Consider the following 20656-nt stretch of genomic DNA (forward strand, 5'->3'; position numbering starts at 1 on the left):
TATTTCCTCGATACTATTTTTTTTCAGATACATATTTTGTGAATTTTTTCTCACAGTCTGTACACTGATTATTTCATATAATGAGAAGGTTTTTTAAGTTTGGTAAAGACTAAATTAGCAATTATTTCTTTTTATGTTTATTGCTTTTTGCTATCTAAGAAATCTTTGCCTGTCTCCAAGTCATGAAGCTTTCTTCTTACGTTTTCCTTGAAAACCTTTATGGTTTTAGGTTTTAGGTTTCAATCTTTGTCCATCTCAAATTTGTTTTTGTGTATAAGTTAGGGGTTTGAGGTTCTTTTTTTCTGTATTAGTAACCAGTTATTTCAGCATTATTCGCTAAAAATACGTTTTTCTCTTTTGGATTGTTTTGTTACCTTGTCAAAAGAAAACTGTATAAATGTGAATTTATTTCTGGGCTCTCTTCTCCATTCATCTATTTGTCCATCCTTATGTCAGTGCCACTCTGTATCGATTCCTGTAGTTTTACAGCAAGCCTTGAGATCAGGTGGTATAAATTCTCAACTTTGTTCCTTTTTTCAGGATTGCTTAGACATTGTAAGTCCTTTGCACTTCATGTAGATTTTCAAATCAGCTTGTTAATTCCTACAAAAATCTCTAATGGGATTATAATTAGAAAATACTGAAACTATAGATCAATTTTGAGATAATAGACATTTAATTTTTTTTATTTTTAAATGCTTTTAACATTACAGGCAATTCACAGAAACATGGGAGAATTCTCATATATCTTTCACCCAGCTTCTCCTAATGCTAACATCTTACATCACCCTAGTACCAATGATCAAAACCAGGAAATTAACATTGGCACAATGCTATTCAGTGATCTACATCTGAACAATATTGATCTGCCAGTCCAGGAACATGGTACATATCTTCATTTTTTTTGAGTTGTCTTTATATTCCATCAGTGATATTTTAATAGTTTTTAGTGTAGAAGGTCTTGAATATCTTTTGTTAAATGCATTCTTATTTCATATTTTTGACATTATTATAAATGGATTTTATGTCATATTTCAATTGTTTGCTGCTGGTTTATAGAAATATAATTGATTTTCTACATAAACAGTAATACCATCTTAGAATAAAAACAGTTCTACCCATTTCTTTCCCATTCTTGACTTATTCCCGATTTTAGGAGAAAGTGTAAAATATTTCACCATTAAGTGTGATGCTAGCCATAGATTTCATTGAAGATGACCTTTACCAGGCCAAGGAAATTCTTTTTTATTCCTAGTTAATACTTAGTTTTGCTTGTTTATTTGTTCCTAATGGATAGGTGGTGAATTTTGTCGAATGCTCTTCTCTTTCTACTGACATGATCATAGGGCTTTTCTCCTTTATTTCCTTAATATGATTTTCATGTGTTAAACCTCCCTGACATTTGTAGGATAAACCCTACTCAATCATGCTGTATTATCCTTTTTGTATATTGCTGGATTTAATTTGCTACTATTTTGTTAAGTACTTTTTGGATCTATGTTTATGAGGGATATTGACCTATAAATTCACTTTTTTTGCGATGCCTTCATCAAATTTTTATATTATGCTGGCCTCATAAAACAATTTAGGAGGTTTGTTCTTCACCTCTGTTGTCTGAAAGAATTTATATAAGACTGGTATTGTTTCTTCCTTAAATAACTGATAGAATTTATTGTTGACATCAGCTAATTTTAGAGTTTTTTTGGTAAGATTCAGAAAAATATATAGTGCATTCAGTTTCTTCAGAATATATAGGGCTAATTTCTTATTTGTCTCTGGGTTAGTATTTTTCAAGGATTTTTTTCCCCTTTTGTGTGAATTATGAAATTTATTGCCATAAAATTGTTCTAATTCTGGGTGGATTTATTGCCTTCTAGTAATCAGATCTGGAGGGTTTGGGAAGAGGCAGTGGTAAAAGTAGACAAAATGCTTCTCCTTAGCCCCCATGAGGCTAGTTCCATGTGCCTGACATTATTGCTACTTAATATCTTGCTGGAACAATTCTCATAGTCCATTTTTCCATCCTGTAATACTAGTTTCTGCCCAGAACACTCTCCCACTCCTCTTCCAGATAAAGGGCAGAGATGGTCGGCAAATCTTACAGAATTTCACCAGGGAGCTTCCTGCTCTGTGGCTACTATGTCATCTCTGGTACCCTATCTGCTTTTTCTCTCTAGGCCACTGTCTTTAGCAATTCTTATAATAATATTTATTTTCTTATTTGTCTTTCTGATAGTTCTGGATCAGGATTATTCCTCATTTCCTCATCTACCTTTTAGCTGGGGAAGACACAGCGTGAGATCTTATCATTTGTCCTCATTTATTACCTCAGCATGGGGGAAGGTGAGGCATGCATTCAAGAACTAATATTGTGGGAATGTTATTGAGCATTTGCTGAGCTCAGTATTTTCCCTTATCCTTTTTCCCCCCTAAATGCTTCCTTCCCCTTCCTGAATGTTTTCGGAGAAGCAGAAGTAGAATTTTGCTTTCTTCCCTGAAAATTTATTGTGGCACATATCACTACTGTTCACTGTGTAGCTCTTCTCTACTTCTGAGCACATGGATACATTGTATTTCCCATTTCTTTGCAGGTAGATAGGGCCAAATGCCTTAATTTGACCAGTAAAATATTAGCAGAAATAATGTGTGCTGCTTCTGGGTGGAAGTGTTTAATTGCTGGTTCTTAATTATCCAGTCCTTCCCTCCCCTGCTGCAACAAATAAGAGAGCATGTGTTGATATATAGGTTTACAGGATGGAAGCAGTGGGAATGCTAACCTGACCTGTAGAGAAGAGCTGCCCTGGGGTATCAGCTAATTTGGAACAGACTATATGAGTGAGTAATGAACATTTTTTAAATTTAGGGGCTACTCTGACAAAACCTGGTTTATCTTGACTGACACGATCCTACTCTTTTACACTGAGGTGCCAATTTTTAAAGATAGGTTTCTCACATGTGCCATTTCTGTTGTTTTGGTGCTGCCAATGGATTATTTGCCATTACATTTACTTCCTTTCACTATGTTTGTCTTTGGAAGTGAGATCCTGTGCGTCACTCTGACACTTACCCCGGATATCACAATATTAGCACATAAGATAGTCCAAAATTTTCAATTTTAAAGATTAAAGAAAAAGCTAACTTTATTCACTGGGAAAGATTTTTTTTCCTTGACACCACAGTGGACATCAATGCACCCCTTTCTGTCAGCTATCCCAACACACCAAAAAAGTTTTCATTCAACACTCAACTCATATACAAAAAATTAAAATAAGGAACAAAGGAGTGAGAACATGTTTGGGGAGAAAGAGAATGGTTTATTTTGAACTTAAAGTTTGAGGTGCATGCAGAACATTAGCATAAAAGTATCAGTTTGTAAATTGAGAAAAAAATGACTTGAAGTATAGATTGAAGGATCAGGAATATAGAGATGGCACTTGAAAATATGAGACTTAATAAGATGCTTTAGATAAAGCTTATAATAAGAGAAAAGAATAAATAAAAGAATAAATATCTAGAAATTACCCTTACGAGGACCTACAGAGAAGGAGTCAGCCAAGAATTTGCGAAAGCAGGAGGAGAACCAGAGAGAATTAAAATAAAAAAATGGTGAAGAGAGTTTTAAGATGGAGGGGATGATATAGACTATCAATAGGTGAAATGAGTTTGATTAGAATGAGGACCAAAGGGGGGCCTGCGTGCCTCAGTAGGTTAAGCGTATGCCTCTGGCTCAAGTCATGATCCCAGTCCTGGGATCGAGTCCCACATCAGGGAGCCCACTTCTCCCTCTCCTGCTTCCCCTGCTTGTGCCCCCCACCCCCGTCAAATAAATAAATAAAATCTGTATTTTTTTTTTAAAAAAAAGAATGAGGACCAAAGCTATATGTATTTGGCTATTAATGGCAAGAGCTATTTCAGAAGAATGATGAAAACAGAACCTAGAGTCTAACTCCTGATATTACTTTAAAAGCATGTGCAAACTCTAATCCATGGTTTTCGTAGTCATTTATAAAAGATCTTGCAGTATGGCCAGGAACAAGCATATTAAAGGCTCTACATCTATACTGATCATATAGTCCCAAATCAACTATCAATTCGGTTGAATGCCTTCTATGTTCCAGGCATTGTTTTAGGCCCTGGGGTTGCAGCAAGTAATGGAACAAAGTCCCTGTGCTCATGGAGCTCTCATCCTAGTCATAGACTGAAAGATGAAGATTAACCTAAATGACATCATTTGGAAATATTGAAAAGGGAAACATTTTATACCTAAAAGCATAGAATATAAAGCAGCATTATTTTAAAAAACTGTCAAGGGGCGCCTGGGTGGCTCAGTCGTTAAGTGTCTGCCTTCGGCTCAGGTCATGATCCCAGGGTCCTGGGATCGAACCCCGCATCGGGCTCCCTGCTCAGCGGGAAGCCTGCTTCTCCTTCTCCCACTCCCCCTGCTTATGTTCCCTCTCTCACTGTGTCTCTCGCTGTCAAATAAATAAATAAAATCTTTAAAAATAAAAAATAAAAAAATAAAAAATAAAAAATAAAAAAAATAAAAACTGTCAAATCACGTTCATACATACACTAAAACAATCATTTGGGTGATTTTCCAGACGTAAATACTTATTTTGGAAGATAAAATATACATTGACTATCTTATTTAGTCATCAGGTGAAATCAGTATTTTTCTAATGATGTTAGACTCATGCACAAAACAAATCTGTTAACTGGCATTTGAAGTCCTTCTAACTATCTATCCCAACTATCCAAACAAACAAAACCATAGAGGAAAAAGCAACAAAAATAAAATCCAGTGGTAATTGCCAAGGTGGTACAACTATGTTACCATTGCAAGGTTATACAACCAATGTAATGCCCATTGTGTTTCTGAGCAATGTCTCATCAACTAATAGAGCTATCAAGAACATGTCAAAGAAGTCATCTTCCAGAGATCAACTTTTGAAAATATAAGTCATTTTATCTGCCTTTACCATGTTTCAATTATCCCCTATTCATTTATAATTATTCCAGTAGCCTTCAACTATTCACTTGTATATTCTACATCATCACAAAGAATGACATCTTAACATGTTACTATGGAAACAAATTTTTCATCGAAAATATATTTATTGCTAGGTCACCTGTGGGATTTAGGAAGAATTTTTAAAAAAATTAAGTCAATGTATTTACTACTATGTAGACACTTTATGATAAATCACACTGAGGCAGTGAAATAAATCAGATCATTGTTAGCTAACAAAGAAGATGCAACTTTTTGAAAATATGTATGAAAAACATTTCATCAAGGTTCTCAAGATATATATCCCATTCCATATGATATCTTTATTAATATGAAACACTGGCAACACACTTTATGGAGTAAATGTTCATTATACAATTGAATCTGTAGATCTCATATCCTAAGACTTCATTTCAACCTCTTTCTTATGCCATTACATTCTAGTAATTAATAACAATTTGGGTAGAGATCAGGGAGGAAATTGTGGCCACCTTAAATTACTCTGTGCACTCGTTAGGAAATAAAGATTAGGTAACTTTTACTTATTTTATTTATTTTTTATTTTATTTATTTTAGCATTTTGAAAATTTTTTTTATTATGTTAGTCACTATACAGTGCATCATTAGTTTTTGATGTAGTGTTCCATAATTCATTGTTTACGTATAACACCCAGTGCTCATCACAACACGTGCCCTCCTCAATACCCATCACCCTGTTACTCTCACCCCCCAACCCCCTCCCCTCTGAAACTCTCAGTTTGTTTCCCGTGGTCCATAGTCTCTCATGGTTCGTCTCCCTCTCTGATTTCTCCCCCTTCAGATTTCCCTCCCTTCCCCTATGGTCGTCCGTGCTATTGCTTATGTTCCACATATGAGTGAAACCATATGATAATTGTCTTTCTCTGATTGACTTATTTCACTTAGCATAATCCCCTCCAGTTCTATACATGTTGATGCAAATGGTGAGTATTCATCCTTTCTGATGGCTGAATAATATTCCATTGTATATATGGACCACATCTTCTTTATCTATTCATCTGTTAAAGGGCATCTCGGCTCCTTCCACAGTTTGGTTATTGTGGACATTGCTGCTATGAACATTGGGGTGCATGTGCCCCTTCTTTTCACTACATCTGTATCTTTGGGATAAATACCTAGCAGTGCAATTGTTGGGTCGTAGGGTAGCTCTATTTTTAACATCTTGAGGAAACTCCATACTGTTTTCCAGAGTGGCTGTACCAGCTTGCATTCCCACCAACAGTATAAGAGGGTTCCCCTTGCTCCACATCCTCGCCAACATTTGTTGTTCCCTGTTTTGTTAATTTTTGCCATTCTAACTCCTGTAAGGTGGTATCTCATTGTGGTTTTGATTTGTATTACCCTGATGCCTAGTGATATTGAGCATTTTTTCATGTGTCTCTTAGCCATTTGGATGTCTTCTTTGGAGAAGTGTCTGTTCATGTCTTCTGCCCATTTTTTTGACTAGGTTATTTGTTTTTTGGGTGTTGAGTTTTAGAAGTTCTTTATAGATCTTGGGTATCAGCCCTTTATCTGTAATGTCATTTGCAAATATCTTCTCCCATTCCATGGGTTGCCTCTTAGTTTTGTTGACTGTTTCCTTTGCTGTGCAGAAGCTTTTTATCTTGATAAAGTCCCAAAAGTTCATTTTCACTTTTGTTCCCCTTGCCTTTGGAGACGTGTCTTGAAAGAAGGTGTGGCCAATGTCGAAGAGGTTACTGCCTATTTTCTCCTCTAGGATTTTGATGGATTCCTGTCTCACATTTAGGTCTTTCATCCATTTTGAGTTTATCTTTGTGTATGGTATAAGGGAATGGTCCAGTTTCATTCTTCTATATATAGCTGTCCAGTTTTCCCAGAACCGTTTATTGAAGAGACTGCCTTTTTTCCATTGGATATTTTTTTCTGTTTTGCCAAAGATTAGTTGAACATAGAGTTGAGGGTCCATTTCTGGATTCTCTATTCTGTTCCATTGGTCTATGTGTCTGTTTTTGTGCCAATACCATGCTGTCTTGGTGATCACAGCTTTGTAATATAGCTTGAAGTCAGGCAACGTGATGCCCCAGCTTTGTTTTTCTTTTTCATCATTCCCTTGGTGATTCAGAGTCTTTTCTGGTTCCATACCAATTTTAGGATTGTTTGATCCAGCTCCTTGAAAAATGCCAATGGTATTTTAATAGGGATGGCATTGAAAGCGTAAACTGCTCTGGGCGGGATAGACATTTTAACAATGTTTATTCTTCCAATCCATGTTTTTCCATCTTTTTGTGTCTTCTTCAATTTCTTTCATGACTGTTTTGTAGTTTCTAGAGTATAGATCCTTTATCTCTTTGGTTAGGTTTATTCTAAGGTATCTTATGGTTTTTGTTGCTATTGTAAATGGAATCGATTCCTTAATTTCTCTTTCTACAGTTACATTGTTAGTGTACAGAAAAGCAACTGATTTCTGTGCATTGATTTTGTATCTTGCCACATTTCCGAATTGCTGTATGAGTTCTAGTAATTTGGGGGTGGAGTCTTTTGGGTTTTCCACATAAAGTATCATGTCATCTGTGAAGAGAGTTTGACTTATTCTTTGCCAATTTGAATACCTTTTATTTCTTTTTGTTGTCTGATTGCTGAGGCTAGGACTTCTAGCACTATGTTGAACAAAAAAGGGAAGTGGTGAGCGGCATCCTTGTTTTGTTCCTGACCTTAAGGGAAAAGCTCTCAGCTTTTCCCCATTGAGAATGATATTCCTTGTGGGCTTTTCATAGATGGTTTTTATGATATTGAGGAATATTCCCTCTATCCCTATACTCTGGAGAGTTTTAATCAGGAACGGATGTTGTATTTTGTCAAATGCTTTTTCTGCATCAATTGAGAGGATCATATGGTTCTTGTCTTTTCTTTTATTAATGTGCTCTATCACATTGATTGATTTGTGAATGTTGAACCACCCTTGTATCCCAGGAATAAATCCCACTTGGTCATGGTGAATAATCCTTTTAATGTACTGTTGGATCCTATTGCTAGGATCTTGTTGAGTATTTTGACATCCATGTTCATTAGGGATATTGGTCTCCTTTTTGATGGGGTCTTTACCTGGTTTTATGATCAGGGTAATGCTGGCCTCATAGAAGGAGTTTGGAAGTTTTCCTTCTGTTTCTATTTTTTTGAAACAGCTTCAGTAGAATAGGTATTATTTCTTCTTTAAATGTTTGGTAGAATTCCCCTGGGAAGCCATTTGGCCCTGGGCTTTTGTTTTCTGGAAGGTTTTTGATTACTATTTCAATTTCGTTACCGGTTATTGGTCTATTCAGATGGTCTGTGTCTTCATGTTTCAGTCTTGGTAGTTTATAAGTTCCCAGGAAGGCAACCATTTCTTCCAGGTGGCTTAATTTGTTGGCATATAGTTGCTGATAATAATTTCTAATAATTTTTTCTAATTTTTTGGTCTTAGTCATGATCTCTCCCCTTTCATTCATGATTTTATTAATTTGGGTCCTTTCTCTTTTCTTTTGGATAAGTCTGGCCAGTGGTTTATCGATCTTATTAATTCTTTCAAAGAACCAGCTTCTAGTTTCATTGATCTGTTCTTCTGTTTTTCTGGTTTCTATTTCATTGATCTCTGCTCTAATCTTTATTATTTCTCTTCTCCTGCTTGTTTTAGGTTTTATTTGTTCTTTCTCCAGCTCCTTTAGGTGTAAGGTTAGCTTGTGCATTTGGGATTTTTCTAATTTTCTGAGAGAGGCTTGGATGGTTATGTATTTCCCTCTTAGGACCAGCTTTGCAGTATCCCATAGGTTTTGAACTGAAGTGTTTTTGTTCTCATTAGTTTCCATGAATTGTTTAAGTTCTTCTTTAATTTCCTGGTTGACCCAATCATTCTTTAGCAGGATGCTCTTTAACTTCCAAATGTTTGAATTCCTTCTAAATTTTTTCTTGTGGTTGAGTTCCAGTTTCAAGGCATTGTGGTCTGATAACATGCAGGGAATAATCTCAATCTTTTGGTATTGGCTGAGACCTGATTTGTGACCCAGTATGTGATCTATTTTGGAGAAAGTTCTGTGTGCATTTGAGAATAATAAGTATTCTGTGTTTTAGGGTGGAATGTTCTGTATATATCCACAAAGTCCATCTGGTCCAATGTGTCATTCAAAGCTCTTGTTTCTTTGTTGATCTTCTGCTTAGATGATCTGTCCAATGCTGAGTGTGAAGTGTTAAAATCTCCTACTATTAATGTATTATTGTTGATCTGATTCTTTATTTTGGTTAACAGCTGGCTTATGTAGTTGGCTGCTTCCATGTTGGAGGCATAGATATTTATAATTGTTAGATTTTCTGGTTGGATAGACCCTTTAAGAATGATATAGTGTCCCTCTGGATCTCTTAATACAGTCTTTCGTTTAAATTCTAATTTGTCTGATACAAGAATTGCTACGCCAGCTTTTTTTTTGAGGTCCATTGGCATGAAAAATGTTTCTCCATCCCCTCACTTCAGTCTGGAGGTGCCTTTGGGTTCAAAATGAGTCTCTTGTAGACAGCATATGGATGGGTCCTGTCTGTGTATCCAGTCTGCAACCCTTTGCTGTTACATGGGAGCATTTAGGCCATTCATGTTGAGAGTAATTACTGAAAGATATGTATTTATTGCCATCCCATTGTCTGTATAGTCCCTGTTTCTGTGGATTGTCTCTGTAAATTCCTGGTTTATATTACTCTTGGGGTCTTTCTTCTTTTATAGAATCCCCCTTAGTATTTCTTGTGGGGCTGGCTTGGTGGTCACATATTCTTTCAGTTTTTGCCAGTCCTGGAAGCTCTTTATCTCTCCATCCATTCTGAATGATAGCCTTGCTGGATAAAATATTCTTGGCTGCATGTTCTTCTCATTTAGTACCCTAAATATGTCTTGCCAGGCCTTTCTGGCTTGCCAGGTCCCTGTGGACAGGTCTGATGTTATTCTGATGTTCCTCCCTCCGTATGTAAGAAATCTCTTCCCCCTGGCTGCTCTCAAGGTGGCTTCCTTGGTTCTGAGATTTGCGACTTTTACTATCATATGCCAGGGCGTTGGTCTGTTCTCTTTGATCTTGGGAGGGGTCTTCTCTGCCTTTTGGACGTGAATGCTTGTTTCCTTCCCCGGATTAGGGAAGTTCTCAGCTATGATTTGCTCAAATATACCTTCTAGTCCTCTCTCTCTCCACCCCCTCAGGAATCCCAATAATTCTGACATTGGAATGTTTCATGGCGTCGTTAATCTCTCTCAGTCTATTCTCATGGATTTTAAGCTGTTTTTTCCAGGCCGCCGCCTGTTCCTTCCTTTCTATCAGTTTATCTTGTAGATCACTAATTCGTTCTTCTGCCTCATTTACCCTAGCTGTGAGAGTATCCAGTTTAGACTGCATCTCATTTATAGCATTTTTAAGTTCGACCTGATTAGCTCTCATTTCTGCCCTTAGAGATTCTATATTGCTGCTAATGGTTTTCTCAAGCCTAGCTATTGACTTCATAACTGCTACCCTGAAGTCTATCTCTGACATCTTGCTTATATCCATATCCATTTGGTCTGTGGGAGAGGCCATTTTCTCTGGTTCTTTTCTTTGTTGGGAGTTCCTCCTATTCATTCTGTTGAGGGGTCATTGAGGGAATGTACAGAGTCCAAAATATCAACCACAATCCAGACAAGATGCACCCTGAAAAAATCCGGAGTGGTCAGAAGTCACCACCGAAAAAACAAAGGCAAAATGAAACCCAAGAATAAAATTTATAAAATTAAAAAGAAATTAAAAATTAAAAAGAAGAAAAGAAAGACAAAAAGGGGGAGGCCTGAAGGGAAGGGGGGCTATAATCTCTCAGTGTGAACAAGGTAGGGTGTTTCAGTTCTTCTGGGGTATATTTTATTCTGTTAGAGGACACTACTTGTTAGGGTTACAGGGAAAATAAAACTGGGATATATATATAAAGGTAATACTGAATAGGGAAAAAAAGGACTACATTGATGCTTATATCTATATAAAAAAATGTATATAGGTGTGAAAAAGTACCTAGCGGCCCCAGGTTGGCCTGTGTGTGCCCCGCAGCTCCTGGATCCTGTTTGAGAGCTGTTATCAAGCCCTTCCCAGCCCGCTGCTAGGGCTCTGCAAGTTATGGGGTCCCTGGTGCAGGACGCTTTTGTGCTCCAGTGTTATATCACTTTCCAGGGGCCAGCTTATGGAGGCTCCCTCCCCCTTCTGTTTATCTTCTGATATCTGCCCGCAGAATCACAACTCCACTCTTCATACCTTGCAACCGGTGGAGAATTTCTGCTTGTAGAAATCCAGATATATATTCTTACATCTCAGACTGATTTTGTGGGTGTTCAGACTGGTTTGGTAGATATCCAGCTAAATTCAGGGGACCGGTTGAAACAGAGTCCCCTACTCCTCCACCATCTTGCCCCCCTCTGAGATTAGATAACTTTTAAAACATATTCCTGAAAATACATGTTTACCTATTGCCACTGACTTAGATCATGGAATATGAGAGCATTGTACTTATAAATGAGATTTCAATTTGACCTGAAGTTAATGAGTATCTACTTCAGAAAACTATGCTTAATATAGCTGTTCAAATTGGAGTAATAAATAAACTTACCTGAGTATGTTTATACCTTAAGAATGAAATCAATTAAATGTAAGCAATGTATCATCTGAAAACAACCCTAAGTTTTTCTTTTACTCTATGACAAATATATTTTAAGGTAAATACAGTAGACCCTTTACATTTGCAAAGGCTATCAGCTGAGACTTTGAAACATTGCAAATGTATGAATATGACTAAAGCACCAACATTACTAGAAACAATGCAGCTGGTCTTGCCCTGCTCCTGGATTTTTATTTGATTAAATTTATATTGCACAAAACAATGCTTTCTTGCACCTCGGCGTCCTGGAGATTTTATGGTAGAGTATATATAACTTAAAGCTAGCTGGGTTGCCATCAAATTCACATTGGTCTGCCCACGGCTACCTGATATCTTACCCTTACTTCTCATTCTTGGATATGAATCTTCTTGAAGGCATTTTTTTGCATTGTAGGCCAGTTTCGTCTGCTTTCAAGGCATTTTCCTTATTCTAATCTTTCTCCTCTGTGACTTTTCAGTTCTTGAGAAAATCCCTCTGTAGCAGTGTGGTCAGCTGATGCTGATTCTCCTATTAATTCACATTTATGAAAACAAACAAACTCCTCAAAATTAACAACCAATTTTTATTTGTGGCAAAGATTAATTTTGTAGACCATTGACTTCATCTCTTATTGCTTCACTTTACAGCTGCTTGACTTTTTTGCTTAATCACATACCCATATAGACTGCTTCATCCTGTGCACATGTACTCAAGCCACAGTCAACTGAAATTTCACCTTGACTAAGTTGTTATCCCTTATTTGATAAGGCATTTGTATGGATTAAAGCAGATTCCTGATTTAATCTTTCTTCTTGTGTATGTTTTTTGAACATGATAACTTGGAGAACTGTCATGGAGTTCAGCATTCTGTTCTTTATGGTTAGTTTATGAGTTCAGCATTCATTTCTTTCAAACACAAGCAACCCCCCTCCCCATTTTGTTTTCTATATACTTCTGACTGTAGCACTAAAACTGGACTTGGGGAATCAAGTAACTTTAAAACAAAACAAAACAACAACAACTTACTTGTATCAGTTCATGACGGTTTATGCTGTACTTGATGCCAGAACAGAGAAGCAAGGCCACATTAAGATATGGAGGATAGATAGCTGGCTAGGTTTACTCATTAGTCAAGTGAGTCTTTCATACCAATCAGTGAAGCATATATTATTTAAGGCAAAGCAAATCATCACTTGAGAGTTGGAGTAGTTATATGACTGCTAAACAAATATTTTAACTGAGGTGTTCATTTTAACTGGTCATGTATTCATTTCCCTGCACATCTTTTATATGACCAAGAATTTTTTCTACCAGCCACCCAATTCATCTGAAATTAAAATATAAATATATATGAGGACAATTACCACAATATAATAATATAAAAGAAAAATACCATCTTTGAGGTAGGGAATAGTATATACTAATTAATGAAGTTTTTTTTAGAAAACACCATTTATGTAAAGCAATTATCCAGAACAAGCAAGGTAGGGCTAGTGTTGTCAAAATTTCCTTTCAGGCATGCACAATTCTTTCTCCATCTATATTTATGGAGATACTGTGTTTTATGAAGCATGGCTCCTTAAGCCTGTAAATAGACCACTGAATATAGCAGCACATTGGGAAGGTTGTCTCAGAGAAATACGTAAGTCAGATGTTTCCAACAGTGTCACATTTGCAAGGCTTTCTAGTAAGGATGAAGATGGGAGATTTCAAGTCTAGTGATTCTGGTGGATTCAGAGGCACCCCTTAGATAGGGACCCACTGAGGACCTTCTAGTTTTGTATCCTAATAACAGCTTCTATAACATGCTCTTTAAGTGCCCATCAAAGTCCATGAACCACAGTAATAATGGACTTAATGTTATCATTTCTCCTAAGCCAATACTTGAGTAGGTTGGTCGGAAGGGGATTGGGAGTAATTATTATGGTGTTACTCTTGATTTCCATTTCTCTCTTCCATCTTCTTTATACCCTAAGATGCAATCACCAAAGGATAAATCTTAAGATGGGAAGTAATAATTACATTAAAAACAGTAGTTATCATTTATTCAGTACTTAGTATTCTTACAATGGCAAGTATATATAACACATATAAACTTACCAACAACCCTTTGAATTCAGGGTAGATACTATCATTATAGTATATGAGGGATCTGAGGCTTGAAGTGGTTAAGGAACTTGTCCAAATCACACAATATGGAATTCAGTTCTTGTCTCTGGAGTTCAAGTTCTAAACGACTGTGCTTACTTTTATCACTAGAATGGCCAATTATTAATGGCCAATTAATTAATGGCCAGTTATTTTATTTAGAAAAATAAAACCCTTCCAAGCAGCACTGAACCAAATATTCTATTTTCTCTTCTTGTTATTCCTCCAACCCTAAACATAGTGATACATGTAAAATCGTACTCTAAATATTAACTTTTTATTTTATTTGTTCATTTCCTAATATAATTTAGCTTGATGTCCAGCCTACCCTTTTTTAAAAAAGTAACTACAGCGTACATATTCAAATCCCTCTGTTAATAGAACAACTTATTTGGATGTTTAAAAGAGTAATTTAAAATATTATTGTGAATAATAACACAATATAACATTACCATTTTATATTATTTATGATGGCATTTAAACTATGGTACTGCTATGTGACTATTGCCTCTTGTGTCCGTTGAACATAATTATTATAATGTAATTAGGCTTTTCTTTTAATGGTTGTTTATATCCTTAATTTTCCACATACTGTACAAATCTTATTTTTATAAGGTTAATTAGAATTACTCCGTCTAGAAGACCAGCATTTTTGCTATTTAGGATTTTTAACCAGATTATGATGAGTACTTCACATTTGCCTTTGAAATAACAGACAATCTTGTATGTCTTACATTGCCATATTTGAGCCTTAAGATTATAAGTAATACGTTAAGAAATAATCAAATAATCAGATGCCATACTCCAGCTTAATGCAGCAACTAGTGCATGACTCAATTAGTTTCTTGGGTTGTTGGTTGCATGGAAAAGACATTTAAAAATTATAGCTGGGTGTACTGAAAAAGAGTGGGCCAAAACTTCCGTGGTGAGATATACTTTAATGTTTTTTTATAGAAAGAAATAATTCTAAGTGATTTTTAAACAGCTTCACATTCAGAAACACACAGACACCTTTCCTTGATTTTCAGAACTGTAGAAATTATTTCAAGGGTACATTTATATCTTGGAATTTACATCGTCACATGAATTCATGGCCTTTTTTATGGGTTTCTGAAATAATCCTAAAAATGGTTTCCTTACCTGTTAGCAATACCCTCTACATTAATTCCATATTGCACGGCCAGATTAATCTCCTAAAATAGATCCTGTTTATGCTACTTCCCACCCCTGCTCAAAATCCTCAGTAGTTCCTGACTTAGTGCCAGATGAATGGCAGATTTCCTCTATCTGGCATTCTAATGATGGCATGATATGGCCACAACCTATCTCTTTCTTGCTCTGTTTCTCATCACTTTCCGACCCAGATCACTGAACATCCAGTTGATTATTTGCCATATTTGCATCTTTTTTACCTCTGCTCATGCTGTCACTTTTACCCCTTTCACTCTTAGAATTAGAAATTCTGTGAGTTCATAATGTTGAGTGAAATAAAGTAAATAGTCTCTACGAGAGATCAGCAAACCTTTCCTGTAAAGGGCCAGAGAGTCAATAGGTTAGGCTTTGCAGACTCTATGGTCTCTGTCACAACTGTTTAACTCTGCTGTAGTGCAAAAGCAGTTACAGACAGCACGTAAGATGAATGAGCCTGGCTGTGTTCCAGTGGAACTTGTTTATAGACGCTGGAATTTGCATTTCACGTAACTTTCCTGTGTCACAGAAATGGTATTCTTCTTTTTACTTTCTTTAATTATTTAAAAATGTAAAAAAAAAAAAAAAATTTAGTTCGTGGACTATGCAAAACCAAGTGGGGGTCAGATGTGGCTTCCAGGCCATAGTTTTCTGAACCTTTGTCAATACCCTGGGATACCATGTAGTCATTAAAGAGAATGGAGTAGGTCTGTATAAAGTAGTATGGAAGACATTGTTATTTATTAAACAAGGGCAGAATACTATTCTGACATGATAACTTTGGTAATTGTTTTATACTTTCCATATGCTATTAACTTTATCCTAGGAGAATAACTAAACACCTATGACAGGTGAGACAGAATGGGGAAGAAGAATTTTACTTTCATAGTATCCCTTTATAACCTCTTGGATTTTCTATCCTTGCTCATGTATTTTTTATTATTAGCAGCATTTAAAACATTCAGAGAACTTCTCTGTGGGATAGAGTTATGAATCATTTTGGTTTTTTTGCTCTTTATCCTTTTCTGTAATACAAATCCATTACTAGTACTTTTAAACTGCCTATTCTTCAACGTCAAGCAGAAAAGTCATTTTTTCCCTTTTCCAGTCCAAACTATTTTTCTCTTTTCCTCCTTTAATCCTCCCCCCAACCCCCACCATACGCACAATATAGAATTAATGAAAGCTCCTCATCAATTCCTTATGGAGATGGTTTTTTTTCCAGATTAGCATACATATTTATATATGTTACAGCCTTGTGGGCACATTCAGATGATAGGCTGTCATATTGCTTCCAGGGTATTCAGTATTCCATGCGTTTTCTCCTACTCCTAAAACCATATTGGAATACAAGTGGAACTAAAGCTACTAGAGTGATACCTGAATGCATTCTAATCCTAAAAACATATGTACATTGGACAAAGTGCTTAGAGTTTTCAACACAGGAAAAACAAATTATGTGTAAAGGATCAGGAATCAGAATGCCATTGGGCTTCTCAATGCCCACATTGAAAGCTAAAACAAAATGAATCAGAGCCTTCGATATTCTGGAAAAAATTACTTTCCATCTGGAGTCATATAGTCACTCCTATTATCAGTCAAGTGTGAAGGTAGAATAAAGATATTTCTAGATATGATAAGTCTCAGAAACTTTCTTAAGAAGTTACTGGAGAAGTGCTCCACCAAAATGAGGCAGTAAACCAAGAAAGAAGATATGGTGTCTTAATTCAGGCTACTATAACAAAGTACCATTGACTAGGTGACTTAAACAACAAGCATTTCTCACAGTTCTAGAAGCCAGAAAGTCCAAGATCAAAGTGCTGGCAGATTCAGTTCTGGTTGAGGGTCCACTTTCTTGTTTGCAGATGGCTGTCTTTTCATTGTAAAAGACCTCACATGGTGGAAGGGGTGAGGGAGTTCTCTGTGATCTCCTTTATAACGTCACTAATCTCATTTATAAGGGCTCTACCCTTGTGACTTAATCACCTCCCAATCCTCATATCGTAATCCTGAGGGCTGGGATTTCAACGCATGGATTTTGGGGAAACACAAACATTCAGTCCATAACACATGGGATCCAGGAACAAGGGATCCAAGATGGGAAAGAGAATCCTCAGGACATTAGTGAAAGGAGATCCCAGGGTACTGGTGTACCAAACATTTAAGGCAACCAGAACAGAAGGTGCCAGAATACTTTTTCAAAAACAAAAAAATTAATATCTGACAAATCTATACATTTTGAGAAGGGAGTTACATGGGGAGTTTGCTGTTTTGTAATTTATAAATACATAGAAAATGTAGCAAACAAATACAAACATGACAATTATTAACCCAAAGGGAAAGAGCTTGTTGAGAACTGAATATGCCCATCTGTTTCACATTTTAAGACCTTAAGTCAGTAATTTGAAATTAGCCGAGGCGGGACTATTTATACCATTGAAATCAGCAAACTGAACAAATCAGGACTTTTTTCGTTTCAGAGAATCAGTTTACCACATCCCAGTAGTATATGATTCAAATCTGAGTTGAGTTTATACAAGCACTACTACCATGTTGTAGATATGGAATGTTAATCTAATTAAAATTATAATATAACTTTATTGGGAGGATAGGGCAGTGGGAGTGATAAGGAGTACATGTGTGGTGGGAGCAAAGGAGTAAAGGAGACTAAACCTTTAACTTCTCACATGATGGGATTCAATAGATAATGTCTAGAATGGAGAACTAGAGATTTTGAATTATTTAGATAAAAGAACCAGCTGAAAGAAACGAAAGTGGCTGCCTCTGGGGAACAGTAAATGGCAAGGAAACTTGGACAACTATAAATTTTCATAACAGACTTTATAGAATTATCTGATTCTTTAAATTATTCTTTAAACTATTGAAATTTCTATCTTAGAAAATAAATGTAAAACCTGAAAATGAAAAAGTAAATAGATGATAAATTTTGATAATTTTTTAATTTATAAATTGCTTGAAACCTCACACTGAGCAAACATACTAATGTATCAAAATAGGAATAGTGTGCCTTATAATGTGCGTGAGGTTCTGTTTACAGGCCTTTCCTCAAGCCAGCTCTTCTCTCCCCACTCTCCCTGTTGCCTCCCTGACAATCTTTTGTCTTTTACTGTACCTTCCCAGGTTGCCATTATTAGCTCCAAAATACTCCCACTCAGTTCTGGAGGCTCCACTGCCTTACATTGCACAGCCACACACATACAACACACACGTAGACATTTGTAACACAGTGTGTGTATGTGCACGTGCATGCACACACACAGGAGTCGCATTTTTCATGGTTTATTTGAGCCTGAAATTCTGGAATTATATAGAACAGGAGAAAAAAAGATTAAAATTGAGTTTACAATGTTTAATGATTCTAAGAATTATCAGTTTGAATTTAGTTAGGATTCTGTCATATATGTAAAATAGGAAACCCAATTAAGAGTGGCGTATAAGAAACCATTAGCACATGTTAAAAAGAAGTACAGATTGTGGGTAGGCTATAGATTGATTCATTCAGTAGTCCAGTGTTACCATCAAGGCACGTTTCCATCTGCTTATTCTGCTTTGGCTTCATCCTAAGGCTGGTTAACTTGCTGGAGATTAGATGGCTGCCAAGAGTAGTCAGAACCACTGGATGTGTTGTTCATCTTTGACACGAGAGAAGAAAGAGATCCCATTACTCTGCCAGAACAATGAAAAACTTTCTCTGAAGTTTCCAGCAAATCTTTCCTTGTGTTTCGTTGATTAAAAATGAATCATGTACCCATTTATAAACTAATTACTGGCAAAGTGATTGCCATTGAAACAATTGGTCGTACCTCTGGAGTGGAGGGTGGGGCAGCCTCCCATGAGCCACTTGGGCTATGTGAGGAAGAGGTGATTACCTGAACAAATTTTAAGTTTTACTTAGGGAGACTTTGGTAATGGAAACTGGATAAGCAAGGGAAGTCTCTATTACAGATGGAAAACAAGAATGCCGTAGCAGGATGTTTTCAGATCTTGCAATCTTGTTTCCAGGTCAACTCTGTATTTTTATTATTGGTTGTGACTTTTGGAAACAGATCTGCGATAATTCATTAGGATGTTAATATATTACTATGTGCCTTCCGTGATTATTGGCTGATTCACTGCCATCTGGTCAAGCAAGAGATACCATTATACAAAGCAAAAAATAAGAAAAATTAGATGGAATTAAAAAGATTGTATAAAATAAGATATAGGAATTAGAAATAGGCTCCAAAGAGTGACACCAATTTTTTCTGGGGGTTGGGGGATATACTAAAAAATCTTTCGTTTTATTTGTAATGTAGTAAATAATATTTTCCAAAAAGAGCTGAGTTCTTTAATAACCTGTCACATCATTTTTCTTTCCCAGCATCTTCTATCCTTCCGTAAGGATCATGCAGGCTTTATGGTTAGCTTGGCCAAGGTGATATCTTATACACAATGGCCTGTTTTCAGTTACTTTTCAGATTTTCATTATTTAGTGTATGGATCAATATCAGTTTATTTTGTCAGAATTAAAAACAAGGATAACTCATTTTTGCTTAAAACTACTCTTAAAATTCTGAATCCTTAAAAACAATAGATTAAAAACATAAATATTCTCTCTGCTTGAACAACCCCAGAGTTATCATAGTAAATTATTAGTGTGCTGTTTCTTTCCTCTAAGTGATAAAAATTCTTGATTTTTCTATTGTAGACATTATCTATTGATCTCTCACTATGGGAAAAGTATACTGTTCAGGATTTAGTGTCCCCACTCTCCTATGCCTACTACTCATGTACCCCCGTCATTTCCCCACCCATTCTCCCAGTAGAGTTATATTGTAATTTCAATTAGATAAATATTCAGTATTTACACTATTGTACATATCAACTCAATTTAGAACTGAGTGATGTGTCAGTGATATATTTAGTAAAGTGTAGGGGAGAACTACAGATATTTTTGTGTTAGTGTATGAGTAGAACTGACATTCTATTCCAGTCTCTTCTCTCAATGTTTGAAGAGTTTTTACCCTTCTTGGTTTTAATAATTGGTAATTTGATCATTTGAAACTTCTCTTTTAGCAAATTAAAGCTTTGCATGCTACCTCGCTTTCCTAAGTTCCTGAGGTGGACTCCCATATTTCCACTTGCTCCCATGTTTGCAAATACCTTGCTTTTCATTTGTTATTTGATGGATAATATAGAGAAGTTTTCTCTTGGATTTCCCTTTTACTCATTGGATACAATCCTGTATTAGGTTTCTGTGTGTTCCAAGTGGCCAATTTTTCTTTGAGCTTGACAGAATGCATGCAAAATATGCTCAGGCCTTGTTCTTTTGTTGTCTTCCTGTGTAGATTTTGCAATCACTTTAAAAGCACTTGAGAAATGCTGCCTTATTTGAAGAAGAAATTAAATATAATTAAGTTAGAATCTCATGTAGGGCTGAGTCCAGTATGACCTTGGCCACATAGGTGGACATTGTTGTGTTGGAGGGAAAAAGCAAACAATATGATTCAGGTTTTATGAAGACAGTCCATCAGGGCTGCGGAAATCACACCAACATAACTCTAGCCCAAATAATAACAATACATATCCAGGGAATGCAAAAGGGACAGAACCACTTAATATTCGTTACATAAGTAATTCTTAAACTACAGATA

The sequence above is a fragment of the Phoca vitulina genome, unplaced genomic scaffold, assembly GCF_004348235.1.
Source record: "Phoca vitulina isolate PV1807 unplaced genomic scaffold, GSC_HSeal_1.0 scaffold1, whole genome shotgun sequence".
Lineage (NCBI taxonomy): Eukaryota > Metazoa > Chordata > Mammalia > Carnivora > Phocidae > Phoca > Phoca vitulina.